Source organism: Calonectris borealis, chromosome Z, assembly GCF_964195595.1.
Source record: "Calonectris borealis chromosome Z, bCalBor7.hap1.2, whole genome shotgun sequence".
Lineage (NCBI taxonomy): Eukaryota > Metazoa > Chordata > Aves > Procellariiformes > Procellariidae > Calonectris > Calonectris borealis.
The window spans coordinates 59105582-59116237 of NC_134352.1; the positions used below are offsets into that span (position 1 = coordinate 59105582).

The window sequence follows — 10656 nt, forward strand, 5'->3', positions numbered from 1 at the left end:
GCGCTAGCTGTCCTGGCTGTGCTCCTTCCCAATGTTTGTGGTTGGTTTTGTTTTGTTTTGTTTTGTTTTGTTTTTTTTTAAGCTGAATGTCCTTGACTAGCAGGGTACTTAGCAACAATTGAAAACATCAGTGTGTTATCAAGATTCTTCTCATACTGAATCCAAAACGCAGTGCTAGGAAGAAACTTAACTTTATCCCAGCTGAAACCAGGACAGGAGACTTCACACAAAATGAGTTTTCTGAGGGGAGAAGGCTCTTCCTGGATGTCCTGGTTCCAGCTGGGACAGGGTTAACTTTCTTCCCAGTAGCTTGGGGGGTGTGCTGTGTTTTGGTTTTAGTGTGAAAGGAGCGTTGATGGCCCGTTGATGCTTTGGCTGTTGCTGGGTGGTGCTTGCACCGGGAGGGGGGAGCACAGCCGGGGTGGTGGACCCAGTGGCCAATGGGGTATTCTATACCATGTTACATCATGCTCAGTATAAAAACCAGGTGGGGGGGGGGCTCACCCCCCCATTCGTGACACGCGGTCGGCGGTCGGTGAGCAGTTGCATTGTGCATCGCCTGCTTTGTGTATTCTGTTATTGTTGTTGTTCTCATTGTTATTATTACTGTTACTTAGTTTTATTTCAATTATTAAACTGTTTTTATCTCAATCTGGGAGTTTTCCTACTTGAGCCCTCCCGATTCTCTCCCCCATCCAGGCGGGGGGGGGGGGGGCGGGGTGAGCGAGCGGCTGCATGGGGTTTATTTGCTGGCTGGGGTTAAACCACGACACTGGAGCCTCCTTATTCCATGACCTTTCAGTAGTGCTTGGAGTTGAGGGTGGACGTTTCTCTTGGCAGCCTAGTGTTCCACAGCTTAAGAACCACTGACCTTAATATCAAACATATTCTTAGTTCTTACTGACAATATTAATGTCTAAAGTATGTATCCATTGTAGTGTCAAAATATGATGTGTGGCTAGCAGAACCACAGGAAGAAGTTAGATTAAAATAGCAGATTAGTTTGATCTAAATTGGAGAGAGATGGATTTGATGGATGGACTGTCTGGTGGATGAGGAATTGGTTGGGTGATCGCATCCAGAGGATAGTGGTCAATGGCTCAATGTCCAGATGGAGATCGGTGAGAAGTGGTGTCCTGCAGGGGTCCATATTAGGACCAGTACTGTTTAATATCTTCATCAGTGACATAGACAGCGGGATCGAGTGCACCCTCAGCAAGTTTGCAGACAACACCAAGCTGAGCAGTGCAGTTGACACACCTGAGGGATGGGATGCCATTTAGGGGGACCTGGACATGCCTGAGAAGTGGGCTCGTGTGAACATCATGAGGTTCAACAAGGCCAAGTGCAAGATCCTGCACCTGGGTCAGAGCAGCCCCCAGTATCAATACAGGCTGGGGGATGAAGGGATTGAGAGCAGCCCTGCCGAGAAGGACTTGGGGGTACCGGTGGATGAAAAGCTGGACGTGAGCCGACAATGTGCACTTGCAGCCTAGAAAGCCAACTGTATCCCAGGCTGCATCAAAAGAAGCGTGGCCAGCAGGTCGAGGGAGGTGATTCTGCCCCTCTGCTCTGGTGAGACCCCTCCTGGAGCACCAAGTCCAGCTCTGGAGTCCTCGGTACAGGAAAGACATGGACCTGTTGGAGCGGCTCCAGAGCAGGGCCACAATAATGATCAGAGGGATGGAACACCTCTCCCATGAGGAAAGGCTGAGAGAGTTGGGGTTGTTCAGCCTAGACAAGAGAAGGCTGAAGGGAGAACTTCTTGTGGCCTTCCCATACTTCGAGGGGGCTTGTAAGAAAGATGGGGACAGACTTTTTAGTAGGACCTGTTGCGACAGGACAAGGGGGAATGGTTTTAAATTACAGGAGGGTAGATTTAGACTAGATTTAAGGAAGAAATTTTTTACAATGAGGGTGGTGAAACACTAGGACAGGTTGCCCAGAGAGGTGGCAGATGCCCCATCCCTGGAAACATTCCAGGTCAGGTTGGACGGGGCTGTCAGCAACCTGATCTAGTTGAAGATGTCCCTGCCTATGGCAGGGGGGTTGGACTAGATGTTTTTTAAAGGTCTCTTCCAACCTGTCGTGGTTCAACCCTAGCCAGCAACTAAACACTACACAGCTGCTTGCTCACTCCCACCTCCAGTGGGATAGGGGAGAGAATCAGGAGAGCAAAAGTGAGAAAACTCATGGGTTGAGATAAAGACAGTTTAATAATTGAAAGAAAGCAAAGTAAAATAGTAGTAATAATAATAGAATATACAAAGCAAGTGATGCACAGTGTAGTTGCTTACCACCTGCCGACCGATGCCCTACCTGCCAGTCCCTGATCAGCAATTGCTGCCCCCCAGCCAACTCCCCCCAGTTTACTGAGCATGATGTCATATGGTGTGGAATACCCCATTGGCCAGTTGGGTCAGCTGTCCTGGCTGTGCCCCCTCCCAGCTTCTTGTGCACCTGGCAGAGCATGGGAAGCTTGACTAGCCTAAGCACTACTTAGCAACAACTCAAACATCAGTGTGTTATCAACATTATTCTCATACTAAATCCAAAACACAGCACTATACCAGCTACTAGGAAGAAAATTAACTCTATCCCAGCCGAAACCCAAAGTATTCTATGATTCTATGATCTTACGGTAATTTGATTTATTAAGATGTTTACCATTCATGTTATTCTCCCAAGTGAGTTTGCCAAGGTAGAGCTGGAAGCAGATGTTAAATATCATCTACGCAAATGGAAATCTGATCAAAACATGGAAAAACAAATGCTACTTAAGATTTTAATTTCTAACAAGACTACTAAAATGAAATTTTGAAGACACTTATCTGACTGGCCAGCTGATTTTCTGCTACTTGAGTAGAAGGAGCCAGTTATATTATGAGTTTTACTGGATTCACTGCTTCTGTGTTGGATGCTGGTATTTGTTCAGGTGACACCTAGACTGCTTGCCAAATTTGTCTGTTCTTTGTGTCTCTGCTCGTCTGTTATGAAAATGAATATTGGGGTTTTTTTTTCCATTTAGTAAGACTTTTTTTTTCAGTATGCAAGTTTTTCTTCAGTACCTACATAATTAAGTTACAGAGGAGCCAGAATGAGATGCTTTTATTACAACTGTGGTGCCTGTTGTTCGTGTTCAGATTTTATTTAATTACAATATTAATTTTTTAATAGGCTGCTGGTTGAATAAAATAGGAGGGAAAAAAGTTCTTTCAGGTAACAGTTTGCAGTGGTCTCTCTGTGGTTTAAAATGCATTATTGCAGTGCCAGGCATGCATATTTTTGGTTTACAGGTGGAAATTTAATTTATTTATATGAAAATGTAATTATTTTTCCAGCAGTGCATTACCTTATACCCCAGAATCTAATATTGTGAAGCATTAAGATGTTATGTCTTGAACTGAAATAGTTAAAATAGTTGATTGTACATTGGATTGGAGGGGATGTAGTGCTTGGTGTTCTCTTTGGTGAAAGGATATTCTTTATATTTTATTCTATGTATTCTGATATGGAAAAGTGGGGATTTATTGCATACAGCATCTTCCTTGACTTCTAGGTCATTTGGGAACTACCAAGTTGATTTGTCTTTGAAATATAGTTAATAAATCATCTTTTCCCAGAGCAGATAGTTACAGACAAAAAGCATGTCTGTTACTTTTTTGATGTCTTTTTCGATGTCTTTTTCATAGGAAGCATTTTTGCAACTGTTTATTGGAAAGAGGGAACACCTCCCCACCCCCGAATATTGTTATGGCTCAGGAGCACAGTTAGCATGGAGGGTTGCCAGAAAAGAAGCTTCTCTAATTGAATGCATCCAGAAATAGACTGGGTTTCAAAAAGAATAGTAAATTCAGGACTTCTCTTTTCTGTGTTCAGCCACCTGAATTACATGGGAGGAAGGGAGAGATGAACTGGTTGGTCACTTTGTTGATTTTATCAAGCTTTCAAATGAACATTTTTCAGCAAAGACACTGATCTCTTTTCCCTGACTAATTCTGCTAATGAATGAAACTTTTATTGCTAGATCACTTACATGTTCTAACTTCTTGAGGGTAAATACCTTTGTATTTCAACAGATACGCTTCGAAGACCATGCTGCTAGAATTTACTAAATTGTATTGCTCGAGTTGTTCAAAGCTGAGTAACTAATGATGAGAAAATAGAAAATACTGAAATATTTATGGTCTAGCATGATTGAGCTATGTAGAGTGTTTCAAAAGTGAGAAACTGAAACAAGCTTGTAAAAAAGGAGAATCAGAGATAACATTGGTCTGTTGCTTGATGAGGTTGGTTACCTCACAAATAGGGACATAGACAAAGCAGAGATGTTTAATGCCGCCTTCGCCTCTGTCTTCAACACCAATGATGGGCCAGGGGACCCCCAGAGCCCCAGGTTGGAAGATCGTGACTGGGGAGACAATAAACTCCCGCCCGATCCTGAACTCGTTCGAGACTTGCTGCTCCAGCTGGATGCGCATAGATCTATGGTGCCCGATGGGATTTGTCCCAGGGTACTGAAAGAGCTGGTCGATATTATCATGGGACCTCTCTTTATTATTTTTCAATGGTCTTGGGAGTCTGGAGAGGTCCCAGTCAACTGGAAGCTGGCAAATGTCCAAATTTTCGGGAAGGGAAAGAAGGAAAACCCTGGTACTTACAGGCCTGACAGTCTCACTTCAGTGCCTGGTAAAATTCTGGAGAAAGTTATTCTGGGAGTTATTGAAAAACACTTGAGAGACAACGTGGTCATTGGTCATAGCCAACGCAGGTTCGCAAGGGGAAAGCCCTGCTTAGCCAACTTAATTTCCTTTTATGACAGGGTCACCCATCTAGTTGACCAAAGGAGGGCAGTAGATGTGGTATTTTTGGATTTTAACAAAGCTTTTGATACTGTCTGTCACAGTATCCTTCTGGATAAACTGTCTAGCACACAGCTAGACAAGTCCACAATATGTTGGGTGAGCAACTGGCTGACGGATCAGGCTCAAAAAGAGTTATAGTAAATGGGTTACATCAGGCCAGTCACCAGTGGGGTTCCCCAGGCTCAATTTTAGGGCCAGTTATCCTCAATGTTTTTATAAATGATCTGGACGCAGGAATCAAAGGTACGTTAAGTACGTTTGCTGATGATACTACATTAGGAGGAGCTGTGGACTGCCTCGAGGATGGAGAGGCCTTACAGAGAGATCTGGATAGACTAGAGAGCTGGGCAATCACCAACTATATGAAATTTAACAAGATCAAGTGCCAGATTCTCCACCTGGGACAGGGTAATCCTGGTTATACATACAAATTGTGGGATGAGAGGCTGCAGAGCAGCCCTACAGGAAGAGATCTGGGGGTTTGGGTTGATAGCAAGCTGAATATGAGTCAACAGCCAAAAGGGCCAACGGTGTTCTGGGGTGCATCAAGCACAGCATAGCTGTCTGGTCGAGGGAGGTGACTGTCCCTCTCTACACTGCACTGGTGTGGCCCCACCTCAAGTACTGTGTGCAGTTTTGGGTGCCTCAATATAAGAAGGACATCGAACTATTAGAGCGTGTCCAGATGAGGGCAATCAAGATGGCGAAAGGCCTCGAGGGCCAGACTTAGGAGGAGAGACTGAGGTCACTTGGTCTGCTCAGCCTGGAGAAGAGAAGGCTGAGGGGTGACCTCATCGCAGCCTGCAATTTCCTCAAGGCGGGCAGCGAAGCCACCTCAGGGGAGGTGCTGATCTCCTCTTTCTGGTGACCCGCGATAGGACAGGTGGAGATGGAATGAAGCTGCGTCAAGGGAAGTTCAGGCTGGACATTAGGAAAATGTTCTTTATTGAGAGGGTGGTCAGTCACTGTAACAGGCTCCCCAAGGAAGAAGTCACGGCCCCAAGCCTGTCAGAGTTCAAGGGGCGTCTGGATGATGCTCTTAGTCATATGGTTTAGTTTTAAGTAGTCCTGCGAGGAGCAGGGAGTTGGACTCGATGATCCTTATGAGTCCCTTCCAACTTGAGATATTCTATGATTCCATGAAAAAACTCAGCAGTTTGAGTGTGACCACACATTGTGTGTGTGTGTGTGTGTTCTTTATATTTGGATTCAGACAACTGATGTTACCCTCATTACCTTGTTAAGGGTCACTGAAGACAAACAACATGCGGTCAGACTGTGGCTCTGAAGATGACTCCCTCAGATTTAACTAGTTAGACGAGAACAACGTCTAGAATGGAGTTCTGGAGAACTCACTTCCTTGCGTGCTCTCTCTGGGAAGTTGTTCTCACCCCTTCCGTTCTTCTGATGGCAAAACTTGGTCTTGTCAGCAGTTGTACCCAGCTGATTTTGTTCGTCTCTACATGAGCAATTTTTGGGTTTGTGTCACTAATATACACTGAGAAAAAGAGGATGCTCCCTCCAGTGTGGGTGAGAGGCAGTAGTTCCACATTTCATTTGGCAGAAGGAGTGCAGTGCTAACATAACCACGGGGGTATTAAATTGTCAACCCCGTCTTTGCCTTTCTGCTCAGGGAGTTGAATCTGTGGGACTGAAGGGGAAGGATGGCTGCTAGATGAGCTCCCAAACCCCAACTATTTTGTGAATTATGATGCTGTTTCCCCAGCTGCAAAGGGAACTTAGGATCTGGTAAGTTTGTTGCATCACCCCCTGAATTTACAAAAATATGTTAAAGCTGCTCTTATGAAGAAACTGTTATACACGCTTCTATTTTTTCCTGCATATCTTTCACTATCAAATGAAGTGAAAATAGGTGATGATTAGCTCTGGCTCTTGGACATCTGGATTAATCAGGTATTGGGTTTCAACTACTATTGCTGGCTTTCTCTGTACTGGTAAAAAATTGGTTTGTCCCTTATTACATCTTAGACACGTTCTTTTTGTTGGACTGTAGTCAAACTGGTTCCATTTAAAGACTTGGTGTTTGGTCATGGAAGGCTTCTGAAGCTGATTTTATTTAATAGACACAATTGTTCTTAGATGGTTACAAAATTTACTACAGTCTTCTGTGTAAATCAAAATAATGGGATATACTTTTCTCCTTCCTAAATGGAATACTGTCTTCTTGTTTGCCATCATCACCTGCAACTTGTATAAGAATGTCATAAAGTGCATTTGCGTGCTTTCAAGTAATGTGGGGCTATTGAGTGACCATTCAAAAAGTCATTTCACAACCCCATGCATGTTTCACCATTTATAAAATACCAGAAGTTTGTAATTTTAATGCAGTAAATTTTGACACCTGCATACAGAAAGACAAGCAGGATGGGGCATGGAGAGTGCTTGCTCTCTTATTTAGTATTATTGGCTGCACCTGGTGTTTGATAACCCAGTGAAGAAGTCATAGGTAGCATCTTCCAGGTGGCTTTTTTATAGATGTGTATGTTCACTTTCTTACACATTCCGGGTGAATGAAGACATGACTCATTGCAAATGAAAATTTTCGGTCATCACATGGAAAGGGGCATTCACCTGGAGCCCAAACAATCAGTGAAACTTTTGTGTCATGACCTGAAAATGTTACCCATTCTGTGGATGCATGGAGATCGCAATGGTGGGTTTGCAGGATTTCTTAATACCCAAGCACACAGAGGCTTTATTTTCTAAATTTCTTTATTGTGTTACACATAAAGAACCATAAACCACCACTAACAAAGCAAGTATACTTATGGTTAGTAAAGTAAGTAGATACATATTACAAGTTCCTACAAAATTACTACCAGGAAGACAAATAAACATTTCAACAGTCACAGCAATCAATATGAATAGCAATCATATAACAACGCAAGTATATATTTCAGTATTACAGGCTATTTCAAAATTACCACTAGTAAAGCAGCACATATACTTATGATCAATTACTTATAAGGACACATATAAACTGACTGCAGAATTGGGGCCAATGAAACCAGTCCCAAAAGTGGGACCAATCTACAACGGACAATGTCTTGCTTCAAAGATGGTCTGTGTCATGGGGTTTGGAGCCAGGTGTCCCCAGCAAGGGTCTGATCTACCTAGGAGATCTCATAGAAAAGGATGTGTGCATGGGTTCTCATAGAGAGAGGCTTCATTTTGTGTAAAAAGCAAGTCATTTTTGTATTGCAGAGACATAAGGGGGCATAGGACACCACCATGTGGGACAGCCAATAGATAATGATGTTTTCTGTTTCCTTGGACCAATTTTTATTTTTTCAGGCTGCCTGCCTGGTCTTTCAGTTAGAACAGCCGACGGCAGTTACCAATTCCTATTTTCTCAGGTTTTTTTCCTGTTTTTCCAGACTATTTTTCACCTTTGCAGATGATAAGTTGCTGTTACATTTCCTTGGTTTTGTGCATATTGAGGGTATCTCAGGACATCTCCAGTTTCCTGGTGCCCAGCTGCACTTTAAAGATATGCTCCGCAAGGATGCTCTGGTTCCCAGGGTGGCAGCACTTTATTGGTCCGTATTTCAGCAGACATCTTCTGTTCAGTGTTTTTCCCCTCTTAACCAGGTTGTCTTTATCACTGCTCCCATCAGTGTGCCAACAGCATATGAAATAAGACAGCTTGGGTTAGGTTTTTGAAGTTTATTCGATATAATAAAAATATATAAAATAAATATAAAATATAAAAATATAAAAAATAAACTTGGCTTGCTGAATAAGATAAAATATGATATTTGCATGCAAAATTCGTACTCCGTATTCTTGTGGCAGAAAATATTCCTGTTCCTGAGTAGTTTTGGTGTTGTGCATCACTAACCGTTAGTGGAAGGGGCTGAGTGATACTCAGAAGTATATTATTTGTGAGGATGCACTGGTAATGGCAGTTGCTAAAAGGGTGCTTGTCTTGGTTTCGGCTGGGATAGGGTTAAATTTCTTCCTAGTGCTGTGTTTTGGATTTAGTACAAGGAGAATGTTGGTAACACACTGATGTTTTCAGTTGTTGCTAAGTGCCCTCCTCGTCCAAGGACAGCTCCCGTGCCTACTGACTGAGCTAGGTACACAAGGTGGGAGGGAACATAATCAGGACAGCCAGCCCAGCTGGCTAATGGGGTATTCCATACCATGTGACGTCATGCTCAGTATATGAATGGTAGGCGTGATCCAGGAAGTACCGATCGCTACTTGGTTATCGGTCAGCGCGGGTGGTGAGCAATTGCATTGTGCATCACTCATTTTGTATATTTTATCATTATCATTATTATTTCCTCTTTTTTTCCCTGTTCTATTAAACTGTCTTTATCTCAGCCCACGAGTTTTTCTCACTCTTACCCTTCCGATTCTCTCCCCGTCCCGCTGGGGGTGGGGGGAGTGAGTGAGCGGCTGCGTGGTATTTGGCTGCCTGCCAGGTTAAACCACGACAGTGCTATACAAAGCATAGAGAATTTGACAGAGAAAACAGTAAAATGTGAAGGGAATGAGCAGTGCTGTGGAAGTGTAATATTGAAGTGACTAATATAGCAAGTGATTTCTCATTGATTGATGTGGCAGGAAGTGCTGGGAAATAGATGGGTATAAAAGAAGATGGAAATATTCTTGCTGTGTATGTACCAGGCTGAGTTCCGCCGTGACTTAGTGCATGAGCCGGCACAAGAGAGTTGTTTCAATTTTATTACTGTCTCAAGGTATGTGCTTACTTCAGCCCTCCTCAAATGAAATAGGTTCGTATTTACAGAGTTGTCACTTTTATTTAATAACTGATGGAATTCTGAAGGTGAGAGAATATAAATCAGTTCTCAGCACAAGAAAGACACAGACCTTTTGGAGCAGGTCCAGAGGAGGGCCACAAAAATGATCAGGGGGATGGAACACCTCTCCTATGAAGAAAGGCTGAGAGAATTGGGGTTGTTCAGCCTAGACAAGAGAAGGCTGAGGGGAGACCTTATTGCAGCCTTTCAGTACTTAAAGGGGGCTTATAAGAAAGACAGGGACAAACTTTTTAGCAGGGCCTGTTGCAGCAGGACAAGAGGTAATGGTTTTAAACTAAAAGAGCATAGATTTAGACTAGGTATAAGGAAGAAATTTTTTACAATGAGGGTGGTGAAACACTGGAAGAGGTTGCCTGGAGAGGTGGTAGATGCCCCATCCCTGGAAACATTCCAGGTCAGGTTGGATGGGGCTGTCAGCAACCTGATCTAGTTGAAGATGTCCCTGCCCACGGCAGGGGGGTTGGACTAGATGACCTGTAAAGGTCCCTTCCAGTCCAAACTATTCTATAAGTCTACGATTCTACGTGCTCGCAACAGTAAATGGAAACGTACACGCCTAAAATTTGAAGTTTTGATGCAGAATAGGTTTCTCAATGCTTTCTGATCATTTAACTTTCTGCCAAGGATTTCTGCTTTAGGTTTGAAGTCTCATGAGTTGACTAAGTGTGAAATGAAAAATTTTGAGCACATTAAAGCAGGCTTGAGACATCCCTTACTTAAAAGAAAACAAGCAAACCAAGAAATAAAACGAACCCCTGCATAGATTCAAAAGAATTTTCTGACCCCGCCCGGACAAAGTAACCTCCTTATATTGCAGAAGTCCATCTGGATGGTGAATTCGGCATTGCTATTGCCAGCAAATAGCCATCATCAGCCTCCAGACTCTTTCACATGTCTGCATTTGAAAGCAAAAAACCTCCAGTTTGTAATGGCTCTAACAATGCTTGTGCAACACAAGCAAATCTTGCCAAACATTTGAT

The 10656-nt window shown here is 43.2% G+C and overlaps 1 long non-coding RNA gene across 1 annotated transcript; it reads left to right on the forward strand.

Annotated features, from left to right (window-relative positions):
- Positions 1 to 4198: 4198 nt before the first annotated feature.
- Positions 4199 to 10656, forward strand: LOC142075723 (uncharacterized). The gene is made up of 3 exons (XR_012670998.1): positions 4199 to 6614; positions 6730 to 6779; positions 9459 to 10656. It is a non-coding gene; the product is annotated as an uncharacterized LOC142075723 (long non-coding RNA).